Here is a 27,711-nt window from a genome sequence, read left to right as displayed (position 1 = left end):
AGAGGGCATCGTCCGAGCCTGCTGTTCTCGGAGTGTTTGATTCCCGGATGGCAGTTCCTCTTTGTGAATATGCTTTGCCTGAGGTTGGTTCTCCTGGGGCCGAAGGGGCAGGATCAATAGGAGTGTGCTCTGACTTAGAGGAAGTCCACTGGCTTCACTTCATGGTGAGTTTAGGCGCCGTTCTTCTGTATTTTGCATTCTCATTTTTTCTTATCGAGTTTCCCTTTGCAGGCCTTTGATAGGCTCAGGTCCGAGCTGCTCCGTCAAGGAGCCAGGCTTCGGAAAGCTCTGGATGAAGGTAGTCCCTTAGGCTCCATAGCGAGGAGAAGGAGGTTGAGTTGCTGTATTGGCGATATGAGGCGTACCGGAGTTCGAACTACGAGCGCTATTTGATGGAGCAAGTAACCTTTCATAGTACGCGCTTCGCTCTTTTTGACCCTTAAGGTTAACCCCTTTTCCTATCTTAGCTGCAGAAGAGAACGGAGGCCTTGGAGTACCTTAAGGGTGACACTGACCGCGTCAGGAATGCTTGCGACGAGCTAAGGGCTTAGGTGCAGGCTCAAGCTTTAGAGGAGAGAGGTGCCTTGGCCAAGGTTCCTGCCTTCGAGGCCCAACTCTTCTTAGCTCGCGACAATGCTATAGTTCAAGCGGATATGATCGGGAAACTCGAGTCCGATCTCTCAAAAATCAGGGCTGAGATAATCGATGCCCGAGCTGAAGTAGCATTAAGATGAACCAAGGCTGATCAGGAGATGGCGATTCGTATGAAGGACGCCGCTGATGCCCAAGCCGAGCTAAAGCGGGCCCTCGAATGTAAGAAGAGGATCGAGAAATATGTTCGTTGCAGATCCCGAAGAGAGGTACTTGAGGAGATCATCACAAGGGGCTTCGTTCTCTCGGAGGAATTGGCTCGAGCAAGGGCGGACGAGCGTGACACTCGGTTACTTTTTGCTGACATCACGGAGACCGAATCCAGGGCTGGCAGGCTGTAGCTCGTTGGAGCGGAGTGTAGATTTAGCTGTTTTTCCGTTTTGTATTTAATACCTGTAGAGCATGTTTGTAGATGGAGAGTGCACGTTTTGCGTATGTAAGATAAGAGAAAACTTGAAGCTTTATTTCTTCTCCATCTCTTTTTGTATTGTTTTTGACCAGGCGGGCTGGTTTTGGTGTTTGGCGGGATCCTCGTGGGTCCGAAACTAATCAGGCAGGGCCGGACGCTTTTAAGTGCGATTTTTGACGTGAACAGGCGTTGGGGTCTCCACGCTTTGCCTAGCTGTTTAGGCTTAGTCTCCGAGTCACACATTGACTCGAGCTTGCCTAACCTTCAATCTGCTATGCCTGTGTGGGCGGATAGTAATTGTTCTTGTTTCTTGCCCTTGGGCATTTGCTGTTTCGACTATTTTAGGTCCAGTCTCCGAGTTCCGTTGCGACTTGAGCTTTAATTGACCCTCAATTTATTTCCTGCCCGCATAGGCGGACGACGATGGCTTTTTGTGCTTTGGGTCGAGGTGACCTTACAATTGCGTGGCCCGGAGGCTCAATTGGTTGGCGACAATGGCATTTATGCCGTGCCCTTAGGCATATTGCAGCTAACTATTTTGGATCCGATCTCCGAATCGGGTTACGACTCAAGCTCATTTTAATCCTCAAGTTTTCAATTTTTGAGCTGGCGACAGTGGCTCTTACACTGTTTGGTTCTTTGAGACATTTTTAGTGTGCGACCTGGAGGCTCGTTTGGCTGGAGACAATGGGTCTTACGCTTTTTCCCGTGGGTTTTTTGTAGGCTTTGTTTTCCTCTCATTAAGGTCTTTTTGAAATGGATTTTCCTCACCCGTCGTCGGTTCTCGAAGAACCTCAATTTCAAGTCGTTAGTGGTGATGTTCGAGCACCTCGGAAGGTTCTTAGCTCGTAGGTTGAGTAGCTCGAAGCCTTGTGATTTGGAGCTGACATGGTCGAACCTCGTTTTGCCTGTTGAGGGAAGCCTGTTTTAACCGGTTCTTTCCGAAGTATATTCGAAGTAATAGCCTACGATTTTGTTAGCGACAGTCGAGCGTCCCCGAGTCGCGCTAATTTGGATAGAGCAGCTATTTTGACCGTAGTCATATGTATTTGGACGGAGCCATTATTGATCCCGAGTGATAGTTTAGGCGTCCATACCGAGGGTATGCTCTTTCAGGATTCTTACAAATGCGACGTATAGCCTAAACTTCGGGATTGAGTTTTACACTTGTAGTAAGGTCTTACAAAATTTTCATGCCTGTTGAGGTCTTACATTTTTCGTTGCTATGTATATAGATCTGGTTACACCGAGTTTGCCCCCTCGGGGTCTTACGGTTTTGGGTTTTCCAGTGCATGGCGATTGATGACAGTCTCTGAGTTGTCGAGTTTGCTTAGGCTTGAAGGCCGCTATTCGTGAGCTCGGAGTTGCCTCATTAGGGCCTTATGAGCTCGGAGTTCCGACCCTGGGGTCGTGCAGGTGTCAAATTGTTGGTGCTAAGTCTCCGAATATTTCGGGATGCATCTGATGGAGGGATCCCTGAATATTCAAGGTACACCCGATGTTGGCGACGCTGGGTGGTTTCCGCGTTGCATTACCTGAAGGCTTTGTGATTTTGGAGTTTTCAACCTGGAGGCCATTTGAGCGGTGAATTTGCTGGCGTCAGTCCCTCGTGTTCGGGATGTTTTTTGGCGAGAGAGTTGTAATCTCACTTTGCGAAGGTGTATTTGACAAAAGATATCCTTTGATTGATTGGTACAATGACCCACACATTTGCCAACGGGAACCTGACTACATGGGCGCAGTTTTTTCTCGACCGTTTGGCCTGGTATGTCGCTTCCCTATAGGGACCCTGTTTGGTGTTCCAAAAACCCTTTCGAGTGTGTAGCTTTCCGGGGGAATGCCCCTCGTCGTTCAAAAGGTTGTCTGCCAGAGGAGTCTTGAGTATTTGCGGAGTTTTCCTTAGGCGGCTCGCAGAACCTTGCCGGTAAAACCCTTCTTTTGGGACAAAAAATTCGGTTGAAGGAAAAGAGTGCAACAGGTGCATTTTTAGAGCCTTGAGGTCTTCAGGCAGTGCTAGCACTATGACAGCTCCGGTCGGGTGCCTTCGCAAGGGTCAGTTCTAAATTCGAAAACAAAAGGAGATGGTCATACCTTGAAGTGAGATGTGCTGGCGATGCCTCGGGATTGACTTGTTGTAATTGCCTGAGACGAAGACATGGTACAGACTTCCGCTTTGTTTGTAAAGTTCGATCGAGGGTGAGACCTGGCTTGCCCTTTGGCTTATTCGGGGGTGGAGGTAGGAACGTTGGTATCACGTCGTGTATTGTGAATATTTCCCTTGCTGCGTGTTTTTCCCCGTAGACGGTTTTGATCCCGTCCTCTGTCGGGAATTTTATCATCTGGTGAAGGGTGGATGTCACTGCTCTCATGCAGTGTATCCATGGCTGCCCAAATAAGGCGTTATACCTCATGTCTCCTTCGATAACATGGAATTTGGTGTCTTGAGTCGTGCCTGCCACGGTGACCGGGAGGATGATTTCCCCCTTCGACATTTCGCTTGCCATGTTGAATCTGTTGAGGACCCGCGTGGCGGGCATGATTTGGTCGAGCAATCCGAGCTGTTCTATTACGCCCGACCTGACAATATTAGCTGAGCTAATTGGATCCACGAGTACACGTTTTATCTGAAAAGAATTTACAAAAAAGGCAATTACCAGGGCATCGTTGGGGGGTTGAGACAGGGTCTCAGTGTCTTCTTCGCTGAATGTGAGGGCGTCTTCGGGGATATATCCCCGAGTCCACTTTTCTCGGGTGATGGATATTTTAGTTCTTCTTATTACAGGTTCCTTTGGGGCGTCGGCGCCCCCATGATCATGTGGATGACGTGTTGCGGCTTGTTTACCTCGTTTTTCTTGGTTGCCTCCCTTTCTCGAAACTGAATTTTGGCTCGATCGCTGAGAAATTCCTGGAGATGTTCTTTGTTAAGCAGCCGGGCTACCTCCTCTCGTAGTTGATGACAATCCTTGGTCCTGTGGCCGTGCGTGTTGTGGAACTCACATACTAAGTTGTAATTCCTTTGCGAAGGATCTGACTGTATCGGTTTGGGCCATTTGACGTCTTTGATCTTACTAATAGCGAACACAATGTCTGACACATCGACGTTGAAGTTGTATTCCGACAGGTGAGGTGCACCTGTCGGTACTATGTTTTGTTCGATCCGGGCTCTATTGATGATCCCTCAAGGGTCCTGTCCTCGATCCACCCTCTGATCGTTGCAGGGTAGGTTGCGCCGCGGGGTGTTCCTCCTATCCTCGAGGTATGGTTGATACCTTTCTTTGTTTGGCTTTAGCTCCTTTGCCAGGAGCCTGTTTGGGTACATCGAGCCCGAAGGGGCTCCCAACTGATCATCCTCGGCTCTGATCTTCGACTGGTATCGGTTGTGGACGTTCGACCAGGTCACGACCGGATACTCGATCAGGTCCTGTTTCAGCTGTTTTGAAGCCACCGAGCTTCGTTCGTTCAGGCCTTGGGTGAAGGCCTGTACTGCCCAGTCGTTGGAGACCGACGGTAGCTCCATCTGAAAACGGGACATGAATTCCCGCAGCATCTCGTTCTCTCTTTGCTTGATTTTGAAGACGTCAGATTTCCTTGTTGCTACTTTGATGGCTCCGGCATGCGCCTTTACGAAGGAATCTGCTAGCATGGCGAATGAATCTATGGAATTAGGAGCCAAGTTGTGATACCACATTATGGCTCCCTTCGAGAGTGTTTCCTCGAATTTTTTCAGCAATACAGACTCGATCTCATTATTCTTTATATCGTTTCCTTTTACTCTGCAGGTGTAGGCATTAACGTGTTCATTAGGGTCAGTGGTACCGTTGTACTTAGGGAGTTCCGGCATTCTAAACTTCTTTGGGATAGGCTTCGGGGCCGCTTCCTCGGGGAATGGCCTTTGTATGAACTTCTTTGAGTCCATGCCTTTGAGGACCAGGGGTGCTCCCGGAATCTGATTGACCCTAGAGTTGTAGGTCTTGGCCTTTTTATCATTGGCCGCTATCATTTTCTCGCCCGATTCGATCCTTCTGGTGAGGTCCTCAAACATATTTATTATGGCAGGGTCGGCTACCGACCCGTTATTGCTTGATCTCTCGGGTACTTGTTCGGCGGGGGGAGATGTTTCCGGAGATGTTGTGCTGGGAATCTTCGGATGGCTTTGTAACTGAGCAATGGCCAACTGTTGTGCCTGTAACATTTCAAAAATAACATGAAGACTAACTTCCTGTTCTTCCTGGGCTGGGGTTCTTTGGGCTTCCTGTCAGTCGTTATGCCGCTCTTGTCGGTGTGCAAGGTTTCGTTGACCTGCTGTGCGTCTTGTGAATCCGCGTCTGCTAGAATTGGTCCGGGTGCGTCATTAGGATTTTGTAGTTGCTCTCCGGTAGCTGGAGCAGCCACGCCATTTCCCCCGTAGTTTTCGAGGTTGTCGTTCTCAATTCTGTTTACTGAGCCAGACATTTCGACCTAAAATCAAGAGATATTGGACAAGAAAAGTGTGAAAGATAACTTGCGTTTTTGTGATGGAACCAACAAGCAAATGATCACTATTATTTTTAGCCCTACGGTGGGCGCCAAATTGCTTACCGTGAAAATGGTAACAACAATTAAATTTGTAAATGGGATTCTAAAAATATGTGATCTATTTTTATGCTAGTTGTTAGAGCAGATGATGCTAGGAATATGAAGTTTAACGATGAAATGCAAGCTAAGACGAGACAGTGATCAGACCGAGGGGCTTATAGCCCTGGCTTCAGACTGGTCGATGGGGGACCTCGTGGTCGATACCTGGGCTCGATCTCGAGCTATCGGGGACAGTCACGAATGGGATAACAGTTAATATATGATTAAACAAGGATCTTTATGGCCAATACCAAGCAATAAATGAAGAACAAACGGGGGGATGGCAAATGCTAAAGTGGCCGCGAGCCAATAAGAACAAGCGAGTTAGAGAGAAAGAGAGAGAGAGATATTATTGATCTTGTGGAGAAATAGTTGGTGCAACATCAGTCCATCACCAAGTAGCGAGGGTTACCTTTATATAGGAGGGGAACTCGGCTATAGTACAACATGCATTAATTACAAAGTATGGAGATAGGACGGCTAGACGCGACGCTTCGGCATAGGCTCTGGATAGGCCGGCTTTGTCAGACTTAGCCGCGTGTCTTGGAAGCTTCCCCTTCTGTTCTGGCCTCGACCTCCGTCTTCTTTGAGTCGGGCCTCGACGAGCCCTGAGGGAGGGGACTCGGTCGTGGCTCCCTATCCTCGGGGTCTCGAGGCATTCTTCTGAAATGACTTGATTGTGAGAAATTAAGTCTCTAATTTCGCCGCGTATAGCATCTCCGAGCGCCACCTCCTCGAGCTCGCATCCTCGAAGGCAACTTCTTCGATCACCACCTCCTCTAGGTTCCCAGCTCCTATAGCTTGTCGAGTGTGCCCTCCGCAACGTCAACAAGAAATGACCGAGCATCACGCTCATCTGCCCTTGCTCGAGCCAATTCCTCCGAGAGGACGGAACCCCTTGTACCGACCTCCTCGAGTACCTCTCTTTGGGATCTACAACAAACATATTCCTCGATCCTCTTCCCCCAGTCGAGGGCTCACTTCAGCTTAGCTTGGGCATCAGCAGCATCCTTCATACGAATCGCCGTCTCACGATCGGCCTTGGTTCGGCTTAGTGCCACTTCTGTTTGTGCATCAATTATCTCAGCTCTGACCTTCGAGAGATCAGATTCGAGTTTCCCAATCATATCCGCTTAAACTTTGGAATTGTCGCGAGTCAAGCGGAGTTGGACCTCGAAGGCAGGAACCTTAGCCGAGGCACTCATCTCCTCCAAAGTTCGAGCCTGTACTTGAGCTTTTAGCTCCCCGCAAGCAACTCTGACACAGTTGACGTTGCCTTTGAGGTACTCCAAGGCCTCCGCCTTCCTCTGCAACTGATACGGCAAAAGAGGTTAGCCTTAAGGATAGAAAGGAGCGAAGCATGTACTACAGGAAGTTACCTGGTCCATCAAATAACTCTCATAGTTTGAGCTCCGGTACGCCTCATATCGCTAATGCTGCAGCTCAACTTCCTTCTCTTCGCTAAGGAACCTAAGGGATTCACCCTCATCCAGAATCTTCTGAAGCTTGGCCCCTTAACGGAGCAACTCAGAACTAAGCCTATCACAGGCCTGCACAAGGAAGGTTCAATAGAGGGAGGAGGACATGGGGCACAAGGAAACTGTACATAAAATCACCACAAAGTGAAGCCGACGGACTTCCTCGAAGTCGGAACACACTCCTGTTGATCTTGCCCCTGCGGCCCCAGAAGAACCGACCTCGGGCATGGCGTATTCACTCAAAGGAACCGCCAGCCGGGGATCAGGCATTCCGAGAGCAGTGGACCAGGGCAACGACCCTTCCTCGAAAATGTGAGCCCGAACAGCACCACTATAGGCTCCGTCACACCACGGGCGCCTCATCCCAAGGAACCACCCGATATCTGCAAACAGCGAATCCAACACAAATGGAAGGGGAAAATATTACATCGGGTATGCGAAGGCAAGGCAAAGGCAGCATACGCACATACCTTGGTACTGCGCTCCCTATCCGGTACGAAGTACAGCTCGCCACCTGCGCTCGTCGCAGGACGAATGGGTCACCAGCTTCCGGACCCATCCAGGCAGATCATACACTTCACCCGGCGTCCACGAAGTTGCTACAACAAGGGAGACAACATTATTACTTAGCTGATTTTCGCTATAGGCGAAACCTGAAAAAGCGCCAAACGCCTCACTCACGTGCAAAATTCCACCCTTCGGGAAATGGCAAAAACTACATAAGGATAATGTCGGTCGTCCGGACCCGGATAAACCTACTGGCCCACTCTCGATCCTCGCTTTCCTCATCATCAATAACAAAGGGCGTGGACAAACGACACCTCAGAGTTAGTAGGCCTTAATGATGGAAGGGCCGATATAGCCTAACAAGGTGATCAAGCGTGAATTCAAGCCCGACTTTCTCCATGAAGAACCTCAACATCAACGCCATTCGCCAAAATGACGAATGAATCTGTGCCAGGGTAACCCGATACTTCGAGCAAAGATCAAGCACAACCCTATCATGTGGGCCAAATGCGAAAGGGTATAGGTATATGCTCAAGAATGCATCGGTGTAGTCCGCAATGCCCTCATTGGGGGAAAGCACCTGCAGTGTTATCCCCTCGCTCCACCCGCATTATCTCCTCGCCATCTCCAGGTGTTACTCTCTTATCAAGGATGCCGTCTCCCGAGCGAACTCCCTCGGTTCCTAAGCACCAGGAGTAGCACCCCCCGTCCCCTGCCGGATCGGCCCCGAAGTGGTTTCCATGACTATGGTGAAACTAACAGGTCAAAGCAAGGGCACGCACCAACACTTTTTGCGCCTAAAAAGATGAAGTACCCATGCCAAAGCAGAAAGGTGGTTGTCTAAAAATATTGAAGTCTTGCAAAAAAGCTGAAGCCGCCCCATATATATGCGAGAAGCAGCAACGCCCGAGGCAAGCCTCGGGAAGCCAACAGCCTCGATACAGGTCGACGGGTCAATACCCGATCCAGAAAACATCCTTCAACGAGAAGTCAAGACTCGAGAGGCCGTTCGTATTATCTCCTAGCTCAAGATAGCACTCTACGTCAAGAAACCTCGATCCAAAGAAGCCGGACTTCGGGAAGCTTTAAACGCCAACACTTGATGCAAGGCAAGTACCTGGTCTCGTGATCCCGTCTTTCTGAAAAGAGGAATAAACACAGGAAGCTCCGATCGCGAAAGCTCCATGAAGGTCCGAGGAAGCGCCCGAATACAGGCAAACTCCTCAACAGAAGTTTATCCTATATATTCTAAAGGGGCTATCTACATTAAGATCAATAGGGGCCCCCGGGTACCCGAAGATGGCCTTCATCCAGGGTAACATTCTCGAAGGCCCCAAAATTCGACGCATGATCTCCATACAACTCGGAGGGCCTCGATAGCCCGGACCTATCAGATCAATCCAAGATTTGTCCGAAGTGCAATGATGTGTTCGGAAGAGAGCTATGCCGATCAGCAGATGACCGGGACGGACGCCCGCACCCAAGCCCGATATCAGCAGCCAACAAATAAAAGAAAGCGTTCAAAGGGCCCTGAAGGGAATGAGAGCATACAGAAACAAAGCAAAGTTCGAAAGCAAAAATCAACGGGGTATATTCTTATTTATAAAAGCTTGTGTACAAGCAGCCCTCGAGGGGTCGTTACATACAACTTGCAAAAGACTACAGGAGTCTACTCCCAATGCGGAGGAACGGAAGGATGTACATGCGATAAAACCCGGTGCCCGGTCCGCCCTCGAGAGTCCATCTACGATATTAGCATCCTCGGGTGCCGCACCCTCAAGCACGTATCCTCGAGGGTGACCCCTTGGATCTCCACCTCCCATAGGTTCCCAGCTCAATCCTCTGAGGGATCCCCGCCGGAGAAGATGAAGAATAGGAAAAGGAAGGGATGCAGAGGAGGCAGAGAAAAGAGACATAGCCCACCGAAGCCAAAGGTTGAAGATTCGGCAGGTCCCAGCCTCAGCGGCCGGTAGTGCCACTTTATCCCTTGGGAAAGAAAAAGACCTAGGGATGAAGTGCCACACTAGGCCCGGGTAGGAGAGTGAGCAGCGGTGCATAATTCGAATAGCTATCTACATAAGGGAGAAACTGACTCCCCGCCCATCATCACCTCGGCCAGCAGCACCAGCAAGAGCCAGCATACCGACAGCCTCAACAACAGCGGAACAACACGTTTATGTTCGACGAATGAAAGCCCTAGCAGAAGGCCACAACACAGTCTAAGGAAACTCCTCCAAATGGCCTTAAGGTCAAGAGCCCCTAGCATGATGTTCAGGGGTGAAAGAAGATGATAAGAAGGGAAAGGCAAGTGAGCCAACGAAAGCACTGGGATAGGAAAAGCAAAGCCAAGGCACCCCCAATTATAGGAGATTACAACACGGTCATCTAGGATTTGAAAGGCTGACCGACAAACGCAGTTAATGCATCCATGGAAAATCTAACCGACGACGGTACCTTCACCTCGAAAAACGAGAATTAGGAGTGCAATGAATGAAGTTGAAAAGCACGGGCCCGTGGGTGTCCAATCATCGCGAAGCTCAGGCCAGGAGTCGCATCATCGGTACGTCGTCGCCGAAAGAAGCTCGAGGAGTCAAGTGTCAGAATCATTTCCCATCTCTTCATTATGGGAAACGCGGAGACTATCTGTATGCGGCGAAATCAGAAGACTTGATTTCTCGCTGTTGGGACATTTCGGAAGCATGCCTCGGGACCCTGAGGGCGGGAGACCGCGACCAAGTTCCTGACCTCGGGGCTCGTCGGAGCCCGACTCGGAGGAAACGAAGACCGAATCTAGGATGGAGTGGAAAGCCCCCAAGGCACATGGCTACGTCTAACAGGCCCGGCCTATCCAGAACCTATGCTGAGGCATCACGTCAAACCATCCCATCTCCATACTTTGTGTTTAATCTCCACATATTTGTACCATACCGTGTTCCCTCACCTATATAAGGGAACCCATACCACTTTGTAAAGGGCTGATGTTGCTCCATTTCTCCACTAAAGCAATAATATCTCTCTCTCTTTCTCCTATTTTGTTCATTCTCACTAGCTCGAGGTCGCTTTAACATCTATTGTCTTCTTACTTTTTTCATGCTATATTGCACAACTTTGGCCATAAAGAGCCTTGCTTGATCGTCATATCCTTAATTGTTATCCTATTCCCGGTTGCCCCCGATAGCTCGAGCTTGATGTGAGTCCTGACCCCGAGGTCCTTATCGACCGGTTTTGCATCCGGGCAACAGGCCCCTTCCGTTTGATTACTGTCTTGTTTTAGCTCGCATTTTATCGTTAAGCTTCACGTTCTTAGCATCAAGTGCTCTAACAACTAGCTCGGGAATAGATCACGTATTTTTAGAATCCCATTTACAAATTTAATTGTTGTTACCATTTTCACGGTAAAAAATTTCACGGATTAGAGCTATGATTAATGGAATTTAAGGGCTAAAATTGGGGAAACTAGGGCTTGGAAACTTAGACCTTTGCTTGAGGATTTTAAGGACCATTTGAGGTCGAATTTCAGAACTTTTGATATGTATGAACTCATGAGGAAACAAGGAATCTATTGATGTAAAAATTATCGAATTCCGAGACGTGGGCCCGGGGGTCGGGTTTTGGTAATTTCGGGATTTGTGTCGTATTTTAATTATTTTCGCTTGCTCTTCGTTCCCTTAGCATATTTTGACGTCCTCGTTTTGATTTTGGATAGATTCAACGCGAGTGGAGGCTGATTCGAGGGGCAAAGGCGTCGCGAGCTAGAGATTTGACCGGTTCGAGGTGAGTAATAATTGTAAATGATGTTCTGAGGATTTGAAACCCCGAATTGCACATCGTAGTACTATATTGAGGTGACGAACATGCTTGATGACGAGCGTGGGGTCGTGCACTATTGGGGATTGAGACTTAGTCCGTCCCGAATGACTATTTTACCGCGTATTTGACTGAATCTATTTGCTATCATCATGATTTGGGTTGAATGTTATATTTGGGCCTTGTGCCAACTATTTGGACCTTCGGGGATTTTTACTGGTATTTCCTCACTGTTTTGACTTTATACTTGAACTCAGTCATGCTATATTTCACTGTTTTCATACTCAGCCATGTTTACTCTGTTTTAACACTTACATGATCTTTTAAATGATATTTTTGGGCTGAGAATCGTGTTTTACTATTGCCCGAGTGGCTTGTGTTCATTTTTTGTGAGGAAACATTTGATACTGATTATGAGGACAAGGGCCTGAGATATGTACGCCATGAGGTGTCTTGATTGATATGAGGCCGAGGGCCTAATGATGATTCCACGAGATAGCTTGATATTGCGCTTGGGCCGTAAGGGGCCCCCCAGGAGTCTGTACACTCCCAGTGAGCGCGGGTACCCATTGTGATATGAGGTTGAGCCCGAGGGGCCGGTATTGTTCTATGTGATTGCCCGAGGGGCTAGTACTGTTCTGAGATGTTGCTCGAGGGGCGGATTTGTTGATACTGTGCTCGAGGGGCGAACCTTTATATGTTTATTTTTTATAATTGACTGTCAATTACCTGCTTAATTGTTGTAAAAAGGCTTTTCATGAAGTTAAATTGAGTTATAGGATTTTTCCTATCTTTCACTGGTTTACTGTTTTTAATGGTATTACTGCTTCATTATAGCATGCTTTTGTGCCTTACGTGATTTCCTTCTTTTAGTCTTTATTTATGATTATTACTCACTGAGTTGGAGTACTCACTTTACTCCCTGCACCCTGTGTGCAGATTTAGGTGTATCTGGTCCCGCTCCCGAGTGCTGATCATTTCCGGCTCAGGCGGATCCGAGGAGTCTCTAGGTAGCTGTTGGCGTTCACAGCCCGGAGCTCTTCCCTATCTTAGTCCTTCATGTTCTTAGTTTTCTGTATTAAACTCTGTAGTTATATTTTGAGTATTCTATTTTGCTAGATGCTCATGAGTAGTGACACTCCGGTATCGGGCTGTGTTTGGCTGTATTCCGCATATTATACTATCATTCGCTTGAACTTTGATTTATTTATTCATGTTTATACTATTTCTAAATGCTTAACTGTTAATAATTGGAAAATGGGACGTGCCGGCTGGCCCTGTCTTCTCGAGAGGCGCCATCATGACTGGGTCCGGGTTTAGGGCCGTGATAAGTTGGTATCAGAGTCTAGGTTACATAGATCTTACGAGGCATGAGCATGTTTAGTAGAGTCTAGTAGATCGGTAGAGAGACATCTGTATTTATCCTCGAGAGGTTGTAGAACCTTTAGGAAAGACTTCATATTTTTGAAATTCTTGTTGTGCGACTTTGTTGAGCCGCATACTAAACTTTTGTTATTCTATTCTCTCACAGATGGTGAGGACGTGCGCTACCGGTCAGGGTGGACGACCACCAGTACCACCAGCTATGGACACCAGAGGCCAAAGACGCAGTCGTGGTCGTGGTAGGGGTAGAGCAGCTAGGGCAACACCTGTAGATCCACCAACTACCCTAGTTCAGGATCAGGTCCTAGTTATTGATGCTCCAGCAGCACCAGCTCAGGCACCAGCTATGCCCATTGTGATTCCGGGTCTTCGGGAGGCCTTGGCTCAGATCTTATCAATTTGCAGTGGCCTATCTCAGGCGGTTTCAGCCACTACAGCCGCAGCTACTTCTCAGGCCGGAGGAGGCAATTAGACTCTCGCCGCTCGCACACCTGAGCAGGTCGTATAGGGACTTCAGATGCCGGGGGCACATCCAGCCCAACCGGTTGCAGCTGCTTAGGACTATGTAGTTCCTGCCATGCTAGAGGACAAGCAGTGTAGGTTGGAGAGGTTTGGTAGACTTCCTCCTCAGGCCTTCAGTGGTGTAGAGGGCGAGGATGCCTAGAGTTTCTTAGATAAGTGTTAGAGGATGCTTCATACAACGGGTATTTTGGAGACTAGCGGGGTCGCTTTCACTACTTATTAGTTTTTGGGACCTTCCTTCACTTGGTGGGAGGCTTTTGAGAGGTGTAGGCCTGTTGGTGCAGCACCCCTTACCTGGCAGTAGTTCTCCATTATCTTTCTGGAGAAGTATGTGTCGTAGTCCCTCAGTCCCGCAGAGAGGAGCTGCGTAGCGAGTTTGAGTTGTTGCGTCAGGGAGAGATGACTGTGACAGAGTATGAGATGAGGTTCTCCGAGTTAGCTCGTCATGCTTTTTGGATGGTTTTGACAAATAGAGAAAGGATTAGTAGGTTTGTTGATGGCCTCACTTATCAGCTACGTATTCTCATGACCAGGGAGAGGGTGATTGGTGCTACCTTTGAGGAGGTTGTAGACATTGCTCGGGAGATTGAGTCTGTTCGTCGCCAGGAACACGAGGAGAGGGAGGCGAAGAGGCCTCGAGGATCTGGTAGTTACAGTGGTACTCCTTCGAGAGGTCAGTTTCAACAAGGTAGAGGTCGTCCATTCAGGCATGCTCAGCCAGCTCGCCCAGGTTATCGTGGGGTGTCATTGGGTCATGGTTTTTACAGTTCTCATCAGGGCCAGTCATCACTTAGTGCCCTTCCAGCTCAGAGTTCGTCCCGCGCTCCATCAGTTCAGGGCTCTTCTATGCCGAGTGCATCTGCTACTCACTCCGGTGCGAGGGGTTCCCTTCAGTCTTCTCCAGCACCTGGGAGTTGTTATGAGTGTGGTGAGATGGTTCATATGTGGAGGCAGTGCCCTCGTCGTCTTGCGAGCTCATCTCAACAGAGGGGTCGGTCATCGGCTTCAGCGCCAGTTACTTCACCACCACCTGCCCAGCCAGCTAGGGGTGGAGGTCAGTCAGCTAGGGGTCACCCCATAGGGGAGGTCGATCAGGTGGCGTTCATACTTGTTTCTATGCACTTCCAGGCAGACCCGATTCTATTGCTTTAGATATTGTTATTACAGGTATTGTTCCAGTCTGCCACAAAGATGCCTCTGTATTTTTTGATCCCGGTTCCACCTTTTCTTATGTGTCATCATACTTTGCTCGTTATTTGGATACGCCCCGTGAGTTTCTTGCTTCACCTGTTTATGTATCTACCCCGGTGGGCGATACTATTGTTGTAGACCGTGTGTACCGGTCATATGTGGTGACTATTGGGGGTCTGGAGACCCATGTAGATCTTTTATTATTATGTATGGTGGATTTCGATGTCATGTTGGGCATGGATTGGCTATCTCCGTGTCGTGCTATTTTGGAATGTCATGCTAAGATAGTCACATTGGCTATACCGGGTGTGCCACTGATTGAATGACGAGGTGTGACTGATTATGTTCCCAGTAGAGTGATTTCATTCTTGAAAGCCCAGCGTATGGTTGGGAAGGGTTGTCTTTCGTATCTAGCCTTTGTGAGGGATGTCGGTGTTGAAACTCCTAGTATTGATTCTGTTCCAATTGTGAGGGATTTTCCCGATGTGTTTCCTACAAACCTGCCGGGCATGCCACCGGATAGGGATATTGATTTTGGCATTGACCTGGTGCCGGGCACTCAGCCCATTTCTATTCCGCCGTATCATATGGCAACAACAGAGTTGAAGGAATTAAAGGAGCAGGTTCAGGAACTCCTTGACAATAGGTTCATTTGGCCTAGTGTGTCACCTTGGGGTGCGCCAGTTCTATTTATGAAGAAGAAGGATGACACTATAAGAATGTGCATTGATTATAGGCAATTGAACAAGGTGACAATTAAGAACAAGTATCCTTTGCCTCGCATTGACTATTTATTCGACCAACTTCAGGGAGCGAGGGTGTTCTCCAAGATTGATCTCCTTTCAGGTTATCACCAATTGAAGAGCAGGGACTCAGATATTTTTAAGACAACTTTCAAGACCCGATATGGTCATTATGAGTTCTTGGTGATGTCTTTTGGGCTGACCAATGCCCCAGCAGCGTTCATGCATTTGATGAACAGTGTGTTCCGGCCTTATCTTGACTCGTTTGTCATAGTCTTAATTGATGATATTCTGGTATATTCGCGTAGTCAAGAGGAGCACGCGAAACATTTGAGAGTTGTGTTGCAGAGATTGAGGGAGGAGAAGCTTTATGCAAAATTCTCCAAGTGTGAGTTTTGGCTCGGTTTAGTGGCTTTCTTGGGGCACGTGGCGTCCAACGAGGTTATTCAGGTTGATCCAAAGAAGATAGAGGCGGTTCAGAGTTGGCCCAGACCGTCCTTAGCCACAAATATTCATAGATTTCTTGGTTTGGCGGGATATTATTGCCATTTTGTTCAGGGATTCTCATCTATCGCATCGCCCTTGACCAAGTTGACTCAGAATGGTGCTTCATTTGTATGGTCGGACAAGCGTGAGGAGAGCTTTCAGAAGCTCAAGACAGCTTTGACCACAACTCCAGTGTTAGTTTTGCCATCAGCTTCAGGTTTACATACCGTGTATTATGATGCTTCGAGAGTTGACATTGGTTGTGTATCGATGCATGATGGTAGAGTTATTGCTTATGCTTCTCGTCAGTTGAAGCCCCATGAGAAGAACTACCCCGTTCATGATTTGGAGTTGGCTGCCATAATTCACGCATTGAAGATTTGGAGGCATTACTTGTATGGTGTTTCTTGTGAGGTGTTTACTTATCATCGTAGCCTCCAGCACTTGTTCAAACAGAATGATCTCAATTTGGGGCAGCAGAGGTGGTTGGAGTTGCTTAAGTATTATGATATCACTATATTGTACCATCCAGGAAAGGCCAATGTGGTGGCCGACGCTTTGAGCTAAAAGGCGGTGAATATGGAGAGTTTGACATATATTCCAGTTAGGGAGAGACCTCTTGCAGTTGATGTTCAGGCCTTGGCCAATCGGTTTGTGAGGTTAATATTTTGGAGCCCAGTCGGGTATTGGCTTGTGTGGTTTCTTGGTCTTCTTTATATGATCGCATCAGAGAATGCCAGTATGATGATCCACATTTGTTTGTCCTTAAGGACAGAGTTCAGCACGATGATGCCAGAGATGTGACCATTGGTGATGATGGGGTGTTGAGGATGCAGGGCCGGATTTGTGTGCCCAATGTGGATGAGCTTGGGAGTTAATTCTGGAGGAGACCCATAGCTCGTGGTATTCTATTCATCCGGGTGCCACGAAGATGTATTAGGATTTGAGGTAACACTACTAGTGGAGGATAATGAAGAAAGACAATGTGGGATTTGTAGCTCGGTGTCTCAATTGTCAGCAGGTGAAATATGAGCATCAGAGACCGGGTGGCTTGCTTCAGCGGATGGATATTCTAGAGTGAAAGTTAGGCTTGAATCCGATGTGTTTTGGTTGATTTGATGTTGTTTGATGTGTTTTAAATATTGGAATAAGTTTGAATCAGGTTTTAGGATATGTTGGTGCTTTTGGTTGAGGTCCCGGGTTCCTCGAGGTGATTCGGATGGTTGACGGAGAGTTTGAGAAATTGTTGCAGCTGCAGATTTTTTTGCTGCTTCTAGTATTTCCGCACCTGCGGAATGGGAACCGCAGGTGTGACACCGCATATGCGGAAGAGAGGTCGCAGAAGCGGAATTTGGAGGAGTTGGTAGGAACCGCAGATGCGGTTGTGGGACCGCACCTGCGAAGGCACAGATGCGGGAAATGTATCGTAGATGCGGTTTTGGTAACTTAAGTGAGGACCGCAGATGCGGTGGTCTGACCGCAGAAGCGGTACCGCAGAAGTGGAATATTCATCGCAGATGCGAATATGTCTAGGCAGAAGGTATAAATTGTGTCCTTCGCGATTTTGAGCTATTTTCACCATTTCTAAATCGACTTGGGAGCCTTTTAGACGATTTTGAAGAGGGATTTTAGGGAACTTTGTTGAGGTAAGGAATTCGGACCTAAAACCCGTTCCTATGCTATTATTTCATGGATTAGAGCTATGATTAATGGAATTTAAGGGCTAAAATTGGGGAAACTAGGGCTTGGAAACTTAGACCTTTGCTTGAGGATTTGAAGGACCATTTGGGGTCGGATTTCAAAACTTCTTATATGTATGAACTCGTGAGGAGACAAGGAATCTATTGATGTAAAAATTATCGAATTCCGAGACGTGGGCCTGGGTGTTGGGTTTTGGTAATTTCGGGATTTGTGTCGTATTTTGATTATTTTCGCTTGGACTTCGTTCCCTTAGCATATTTTGACGTCCTCATTCTGATTTTGGATAGATTTGACACGAGTGGAGGCTGATTTGAGGGACAAAGGCGTCACGAGCTAGAGATTTGACCGGTTCGAGGTAAGTAATGATTGTAAATGATGTTCTGAGGGTTTGAAACCCCAGAATGCACATCGTAGTGCTATATTAAAGTGACACACACGCTTGATGACGAGTGTGGGGTCGTCCACTATTGGGGATTGAGACTTAGTCCGTCCCGAATGACTATTTTACCGCATATTTGACTAAAATCTATTTGCTATCATCATGATTTGGGCTGAATGCCATATTTGGGCCTTGTGCCAACTATTTGAACCTTCATGGATTTTTTACTAGTATTTCTTCACTGTTTTGACTTTATACTTGAACTTAGTCATGTTATATTTCACTGTTTTCGTACTCAGTCATGTTTACTCTATTTTAACACTTACATGATCTTTTAAATGATATTTTTTAGCTGAGAATCGTGTTTTACTATTGCTCGAGTGGCTTGTGAGGATTTTGACTGAGTAAGGCCAAGGGCCTATGTTGTGAGGAAACATTTGATACCGAATATGAGGCCGAGGGCCTGAGATATGTACGCTGCGAGGTGGCTTGATTGATATGAGGCCGAGGGCCTAGTGATGATTCCATGAGATGCCATGATGCCTCCAGGAGTCTGTACATCCCTAGTGAGCGCGGGTACCCATTGTGATGTGAGATTGAGCCTGAGGGGCTGGTATTGTTCTATGTGATTGCCCGAGGGGCTGGTACTATTCTGAGATGTTGCTCGAGGGGCGAATTTGTTGATACTATACTCGAGGGGAGAACCTTTATGTGTTTATTTTTTATAATTGACTGTCAATTACCTGCTTAATTGTTGAAAAAAGGCTTTTCATGAAGTTAAATTGAGTTAAAGGATTTTTCCTATCTTTCACTGGTTTACTGTTTTTAATGGTTCTACTGCTTCATTATCGCATGCTTTTGTGCCTTACGTGATTTCCTGCTTTCAGTCTTTATTTATGATTATTACTCACTGAGTTGGAGTACTCACTTTACTCCCTGCACCCTGTGTATAAATTCAGGAGTATCTGGTCCCGCTCCCGAGTGCTGATCATTTCCGGCTTAGGTGGATCCGAGGAGTCTCTAGGTAGCTGTTGGCGTTCACTGCCCGGAGCTCTTACCTATCTTAGTCCTTCATGTTCTTAGTTTTCTGTATTAAACTCTGTAGTTATATTTGGAGTATTCCATTTTGCTAGATGCTCATGACTAGTGACACCCCGGTATCGGGCTGTGTTTGGGCTGTATTTCGCATATTATACTATTATTTGCTTGAACTTTGGTTTATTTATTCATGTTTAGACTGTTTCTAAATGCTTAATTTTTAATAATTGGAAAATGGACAGTGTCGGCTGGCCTTGTCTTCTCGAGAGGCACCATCACGACCGGGTCCGACTTTAGGGTCGTGACACCCTTCTTTTTTTAACATCAAAGTTTTCTCAATCGATATTCTCCTCTTTTGTACTTCTCCAGACCTATATTCTTCACAAACCTGAGTTATGGTATTGTCGTGGTAATAGCGGCCAACAAATGAAAAAGATGGTTGACGACAGTGGTGAGTGAAACGAAGAAGACAAAAGGGAAGGGAGAGAACAATCTCTCTCTATATATATAAGAGGACCGATAAGTGTTGACATGACATTTCTCTTAATCCAAGATTCATATCAACCCCCCCCCCCCAAGATTTTAGCTTTTTGTTCTCATTTCTGCCATTTATTTGCTACATCAAAATAGTAAAAATAAAATGAAATGACACTTCCAGATTTTTTCCTGTAAGGTTGTAACATTTAGATATGTCGTTTCTTCTATTTTCTGCTGCATTAAAAGAAAAAAAACTTAAATGACATCCAGTTTCTGCTGCATTAACCTTTTCTTATGGTAGCACCTTTCTTTCTTCCTATAATTACTGTTTCATATACCTTTCCCTCTCTTCTTATGATATACATTGCAAACATTTAGCATCAAGACCCCTTGCCATGGCAAACATCAAATTCATTCATCTTCTCTCTTTTCGGAGGACTAGGAACCAGGATAATTCCCTTTTTGGTTGGTTATTTTTGTTTATGTGTTTTAAAATTATACTTATCAATTGAGTAGATAATTTATTTTGTTTTATGAACTCTTTTTTTAGGGGGGAAGAATCTTTTTTCCCTCAAGTCGGTTTTGATCAATTTGTTTTAGGGTCAGAAAAGTACACTTTTATGAATTTGTTTAAATTAATTTTATTTAGTTCTATTTTTGTTCGTGAAGAAAATGGAAATGATAAATTTTTCAGCCTTAATTGTTTTAGTTTTAATATTAGTCGGTTTCAACTAATCTGTTACATTCGTGAAGTAATTGTGAAGAAAATGAGCATGAAAATATTCTCATGTTTAGTTAGGTTCAATTATTTACCGAAATTTGTTCAAATCTTTCTCTGTTCTTTGCATTTTTGAAGAAATGAAATGGGAATTGTGTTTGGAGGTTAGATAATTTAGATTTTTCTGTGTTCTTCACTTCGTTACTATATAGTTGGTGATTATTGGGATATAGTAAGTTGTCAAGATAGGAATATCAAGAAGATATTGTGTCAATACTATAGAAATTAATTGATTATTGATTCGTTTTGATTAGTTCTCAAGCATGTTTCTCTAGCATAAAGAAATATGCGAGAACTCATAGCCGCCCATGAAGACAACAAGTTAAGAAGCTCTCTCGTCCGCCAAGGGCCATCACCCAAATCTTAGCAGAACGCTCTTATACTTCCAAACGCTGCTCAACCCTGATATCATAGTACTAATCTCAGGTCTAAGGACCTCATCTCAGCCAATACAAGCAACCCAACTAACAGCTCATCACGGAACCACACAGATTCTCATATTATACAATCCGTACACCAAACCAACAATAACTCAATTATGCAGCACAAATAAAGAAAAGCAAAGTATAAGAATTATCTAACGAGTACAATATATGTAACAAAAAGTTCTTGATCAAATCGCCCCACAGAGGGAGAACACAACACCAAATAAACACGAGGAAAGGATATCCCACATAACATCCGCTGCGGCGTGCAGCCCGCTCCTAAATACTCATCAAGTCAAAATGCTCGGGCTCACTAAACACATGAATACTGATATCAAGTACAACAGAGTGCACAATTAAAACTGTGGGAAAATGAATGAAAGTGCTAAAACATGAAAGAAACAAGCACAACTAAGGTGCAATGAGCAAATCAACATCACGAGGGCTATCTCGCCCGCATCGCCATAAGGCCTGAATAGAATTACAACATGCGTAGGGAATGATCATACAACCTCACCGCCTAACACAACATAAAAGAGTAGCACATATCATAGGCTAAGAGCACAAATAATATTCATTCTGCCTGATAACACAACCATAATGACAACCTCACAAGAGCACTCAAACTTGATCTGATACAATATACATATTTTCATTGAGCTTTCAAATAGCCCCCAACCCAAATCCTGATTATTTCCAAATAGGAAAATATCCTTTCCAAAAAATCCACAGCGACCTAACAATCTTGCATGCTATTAACTACCTCATCTTCAACGTTTATTCACAATCCGCAAACAGGAAATTGCCCACTTATGAGGGTATCTAGCCCCAAAATCTCAGGAATACCAAAATTTTCATACTCAAACTCAACTAGGCAAATGAAATGGCCGATATATCACTTACACCCTATCATTCTGGTAAAGCACTCATATAGAGTTCCTGGCCGCATAAACAAAACATGAACCTCGAAAGCCTCAAAACCCTGTAATCACCATGCTACTAGCCACGCACCCGCAAACCAAACCTCATGGTCCTTTCCAAAATGCACATTCTTCACGTATGACAGCCAACAATGCCAACACCTTATTAACTGCCGATACCTATCCAGGAGAAATCCACAATGTACCACATATTCTTTATGCCCGTAGCAGCCAACAGAATCAAGCTGTTGCCCAAGCCATCGAGAACTCCCCGAGATCCACCCGTATGTAACTAAGCTATTAGGACCGCATCTCCCCAAATCAACCGAGTCACACAAACCTTCCAATACCAGAATGCTGCCACAAATGCTAGTAGAGAATTCCCATTCAAAAGGACCTATTACTTCTATTACTATGCTGACCCAACACTACTGAGCTGACCCATTTCTTTTGATAGTCGATATGCAATAATCCCAATTAAAAGTCCCAAAATAGGTGATCCTAACACGAACCACGTAGCCAGAAGCTCATAAACCACTACATTTTCTCTGACACACCCCGTTCTGCCGCAACCACGATACCCACGCTGAATAGACCTCCTATGAATCTGAAGTTGTTCCTCCGACTTCCCTTGATGCTGAAATTTAGATCCATTAATGACGTAGAAATAATGTAAGCCCCAACATCATCTCGTGTAAGATCTCAGACCCTGGTCATACCCCAAATTCGGGAACCTACCAATACAACATATACACATACCTCAGGCTAAAACTGCTATAAATTTGACTCTGCAATCTCGATGCTGCTATTGGACTCATTCACTTGGCGCAAAGTCATAGAAAATAACGTCTGATGATCCGCAAAACTAACCTTCACGGCTCGCACAACACAATCACAAGGTACTCCAATACTACCAACTATTCCCAATCAATACCCACCTCGTGACCTTGCCACAATCGCTATGACTAGTCAACCAATTAAAACTTTCCAAGCTCGCACTCATCAACCAGATACCGGAAATCGTTGCGCCTCCATTTGAACAATTGAGTAGTCTCTTAATACCTCTATATCTTCAGCCTGGACGACACGTTGAGACAATGCTTGAGCATCCCTAACTCTTTCTTAGCCCATCTGTAGCATTACGAACTACTAGCGCAAAGCGGACACTGAGAGCGTAATATCATACACGAGTGAATGTAAAGGAACATATGTCATACACTTCGAGCTGAATCAATATTGCACGATAAGGAATGAAAGAAGTGGAATTTCTTAACAGTTCTATAACCTCTCGAAGATAAGTACAGACGTCTCCGTACCGATCCACAAGACTATAGTAAACCTGCTTATGACTCGTAGCACCTATGAACCTAGAGCTCTGATACCAACTTGTCACGACCCAAAATCCCTCCAAAGGCATCGTGATGGCACCTAGTCTCTAAACTAGGTAAGCCTAACATTTACTAAAATAACATTAACATTTACCGACTTTAAATTAAATAACTCTCAATAAATCACAATTCCCAAAACTGGTGGTACAAGTCATAAGTCTTTCTGAGAGTAATTATACAAAATAAATACAACACTGTTCCAGAATGAGAAGGAATCAATGGAACGCAATTACAAACGAAGGTGACTCCGAGGCCTGCGAACGCATCAACAGGTTACCAAGAGTCTCCACCTCGATGACTCGCACAGTTAGTATCGATCAATACTTGGATTTGTACACAAAAATGTACAGAAGTGTAGTATGAGCACACCATGGTGGTGCCCAGTAAATATCAAGACTAACCTCCTTTGGATAGTGACGAGGAACAGTCAAGACACCTACTGGTCAAATGAAATGAACAGGATATGATAATAAAATATCGAGATAAAGATAATGAGGTAATATTAACAGCGGAGAGAAATCAAAATACAAACAATAGGAACTATAAAGGGAGAACACGGGTAGTAACGAACGATAACCAAGTAAATTAACACTGACATAACAGGAATAAAGATAAGTAAGAATGTATTCAAATAAAGAAGGCAATGCCACCTCAATCAATCACATCATGTCTAGTATACAATCCCAACCATCTCAACCCTCGGTTTTTCATATCATAATCTCAACTTTCGAACCTTCAGCACACATGGCACCTTGTGCCCCCTTATTTTCCATCTCACTTTTAACAACAAAATCCACATGCTATACAATACATAATGTCCGTACAAATGAACTCAATATATCCAAGAAGTCTCATTTACCTAATATAAGTAAAATTACAATTTATAAACTAATTAGGAAAGCCAGCGAGAAAAAAGATGAAGTTGTTTCTTTTAAAATCATTGGAGTAAGAAAAGTACCCCTTTCAAATAAAATACAACATCGAATGGATTATTACCTTTAACATGAGAGTTAATAACTTAAAATTTAGTAGAAATTCCTTTTTAAGTAAATTACAACCTCAAACGATTTTAAGGGAATATAATTGAGAAATTAATTGAATTAAAGATGTAACAATTATTGAAGTTTGAAGTATTGGAATATGTGTGTATGTATATATATATACATACATACATATATATATATATATATATATATATATATATATATATATATATATATATATATATATCAATAAAGTAATTTAAACAGTTAAAACACTTGAATTGATAACAATAAATAAACCCGGCAGCAGAAAGTGCACGACATTACCCTTCGTACTTTTACTCTCGTTCTCACCATAAGAATCAATATTCACTTTTATTCTTTGTTGTTGCGGCGTGCAACCCGATCCAAATCATATAATACTGTTGCAGCGTAAAACCTGATCCAAATCATATGATGATGTTGCGGCGTGTAACCCGACCCCACATGTCCACCTTTATTACTCCTTGTTACGGCGTGCAACCCGATCCCATATAATATTATTGCGGCATGCAACCCAATACCAATATACAAATCAACACCAATCACAAAGAATCGCGGCAAGGGAACAATAGTATAACAACAATATCCTGACAAGGAAAAAATATCATAAGTAATAACATCCTGACAATGGAACAATAGTATAAAAACAATATCCCGACAAGGGAAATAATATCATAAGCAATAACATCCCGGCAAAGGAATCAACAAGTACATGATAAGGGTCACAGAAAAACCAAGAAGCATGATAACCTCAACAAAACAACAAGACATAATAAGCACGTGATAACTACACCGGTAACCACAAAAATTGGACATGTAACCTATTCGCACGAAGTCATAGAGGAACTCACAATCAAGAAATATCAAAACAATAAGGAAGACAATCACTTCAATTAAGGCAATTAAGGGTCAATGTAACACATAAGAATTAGAGGAAAACTAACAACATCATATGGAGCATGTCGAGACAATTTAAGCAATTATTAAACCCAATCATAGCGGGATACTTTCCACATAATGAACATAAGGACCTAAGAATCCTAAAGCAATTTACCATAAATAAGTCCGAGCACACACTCGTCACCTTGCATGCAGGAACTACAATTAGCATAAAAGACTCAAATCCTAAGAATAAGTCCCCCACACAAGGTTAGGCAAGATACTTACCTCAAAAACGACAATCGATACTCTAAAATGCACTTCTCGGGTGAAAAGACCTCCGGATGGCTCAAATCTAACCAAATTAACTTCAAAGCACAAATAAAACACATAAGAAACTATTCCGAACCATAAAGTCTCAAACTTTAACAAAATTAAAAAATCGGTCCAAAAGTCAACCCCCGGGCTCGCGCCTCGGAACTCGACAAATTTTACAAAAATCGAATACCCATTCCAACATAAGTTCAACCATACAAAATTTATTAAATTCCGATACCATTTGGCCCCTCAAATCATGATTATTTATTTTAGGAATTTCCTTCAAAAACCAACATTTCCTCAACCCAAATCACAAATTAAATGATAAAAATGAAGACAAATTCATGGAATATAATTAATTTTAGGTGAAGAACACTTACCCAATCGTTTTGCTTGAAAACCCCACAAGGAATCGCCCAAAACCGAGCTCTAGGACTCTAAAAATGGTGAAAATGGCAAACCCTCAGAATAGAGTACTATTTATTCTGCCCAGGTTCGCGTTCGCGAAAAAGAAAAATGAAGGCTGCCCAGTTGTGCTTCGCGAACGCGACAACACACACGCAAATGCGAAGAAGGAAAATATTATGGCCAGAGATTGCTTTTCATGAACGCGTGAACTAGTACGCGAAAGCGAAGAGTGGAACGACATAATATGCGAACGCGTGAGGGGGACGCGAACGCGATGAAGGATAAGGCAGAGCTTCGCGAATGCGAGGCGTGTTACGCGAACGCGAAGAAAGAAAATGAGGCGACCAACAACAACACATCGCGAACGCGAAAGGCTATTCGCGATCGCAGAGAAGGAATACCAGAAGCAGAATAGAGCAGTCCAAACAACAGAAAAATGACCCGTAGCCCACCCGGAACACACCCGAAGCCCCCGGGACCCTCGGGACCCCGTCTAAACACACAAACAAGTCATATATCCTAATACGGACTCGTTCGAGGTCTCAAATCACATCAAACAATGCCGAAACAACGAATCACACCAAGAATCGATCTTAGGAACTTTCAAACCTTCCAACTTCCAAAACTCGTGACGAAACCTATCACATCAACCCGGAATGATGCCAAATTTTGCAGACAAGTCCCAAATGACAAGATGGAGCTGTTCCAACTCTCAAAATCACATTTTGATCCCGATATTACAATAGTCAGCTATGAGTCAAATTTCTCCATTTCCAAACTTCAACTTTTCCAACATTCGTAGAATGCCTCAAATTACCCTACAGACCTCCAAATACAAATCCGGACGCACAATTAAGTCTAAAATTACCATACGAAGCTGTTGAGATCACCCAAAACCTATTCCGGGGTCGTTTACTTAAAAGTCTAGTTCCGGTCGAATTCTCACCATTTAAACTTCCAAAACTAGTTTTCTTCTTCCAATTTGACTCTGAATCATCTGTTAACTGAATCAACCCTGCACGCAAGTCGATACACATAATATGAAGCCACTCGTGACCTCACACTGCCGAACTGGACGCAATTGCTCAAAACGACCAGTGGGGTCGTTACATTAGTTCATGGGCTGCCCCTTTTAGTTTTCTAGCATCTACATAAGAGAAAGTTGGTTATAGTCTTTTTAAAAAAACGTCAGTATTTGTTTTTTGAGAAAAAAATTTAAACCTTGATAATCTTCTTTGTGTTAGAGGTGAGATTTGAAATAGTGGTGTGGATGAAATTTTATAAAATCGGTTCAGTGAGTTTAATTGGTAATAAAATGTTATAGAAATTGAAAGTAACTAAGAATGCGGCTCGTGATAACAAGGGAAAAATTATTCCCAGGCATCTACTAATTATAACTCGAAGAAGAATGATGAATTGCAAAAGCTCATTGCTAATGTGACTGTTGCACATTGTAGTGTTCTTCCAAATATCAACCTCATTTAATTTGATACCTCTAAGAAATTTTCTAACGACAACCAAAATGTTAATATTTCACTTAGATCTCTATTTTCTCAATACGCAACAAAATACATTTAGCATTCTGTAAGGCAGTTTGAGATATTGTGTAGTTTTATATGATGTATTATGACTTGCGTGTATGGTTGATTTTAATTTTGAGAGGTTCGGGATAGATTTGGAAGAGTAATTCTAAATTTGGAAGCTTAAAGTTGAAAGTTGATCAAGGTTTGACTTTTGAGTAAACGACCTCAGAATTGAGATTTGATAGTTTCAATAGCTTCATATGGTTATTTTAGACTTGGGAATATATTCGAATTTTGATTTGGGGTTCCTAGAAGGTTTTGACTCTATTTGTTGAAAGTCGACAATTTGAAGAATTGGAAGACTCATAGATTTGATCGGGAGTCGACTTCAATGTAATCACACTCTTATTGTGGTTTTGAGACCTTGGATAAGTTCATTTAGTTGATCGGAACTTGTGTGCAAAGTTTGATAAATGTCTAAGTATGATTCAGATACGTTTGGCGAAATTGGGATGTTTGAAACTTAAGATAATGAATTGATACTATTTGTGCTGCTTCGAGCCTTTGGATAATGTATTTATATTTGTTAGTATGATTGGATGGGGTCCCGAGGGGCTCGGGCATATTTTCGGTCATTGGTCGAGAGACTAGTTAAGGATTT

General features: G+C 44.4%; 1 long non-coding RNA gene across 1 annotated transcript; it reads left to right on the top strand.

Annotated features, from left to right (window-relative positions):
- The first annotated feature begins 4,127 nt into the window (after positions 1 to 4,127).
- On the top strand, positions 4,128 to 12,603 carry LOC138891085 (uncharacterized). The gene is made up of 3 exons (XR_011407394.1): positions 4,128 to 4,316; positions 11,366 to 11,433; positions 12,406 to 12,603. It is a non-coding gene; the product is annotated as an uncharacterized lncRNA (long non-coding RNA).
- The last annotated feature ends 15,108 nt before the right edge of the window (positions 12,604 to 27,711 follow it).

This window comes from Nicotiana sylvestris, chromosome 5 (assembly GCF_000393655.2).
Source record: "Nicotiana sylvestris chromosome 5, ASM39365v2, whole genome shotgun sequence".
Taxonomy (NCBI): domain Eukaryota; kingdom Viridiplantae; phylum Streptophyta; class Magnoliopsida; order Solanales; family Solanaceae; genus Nicotiana; species Nicotiana sylvestris.
This window is presented reverse-complemented; position numbering and strand designations above follow the sequence as displayed.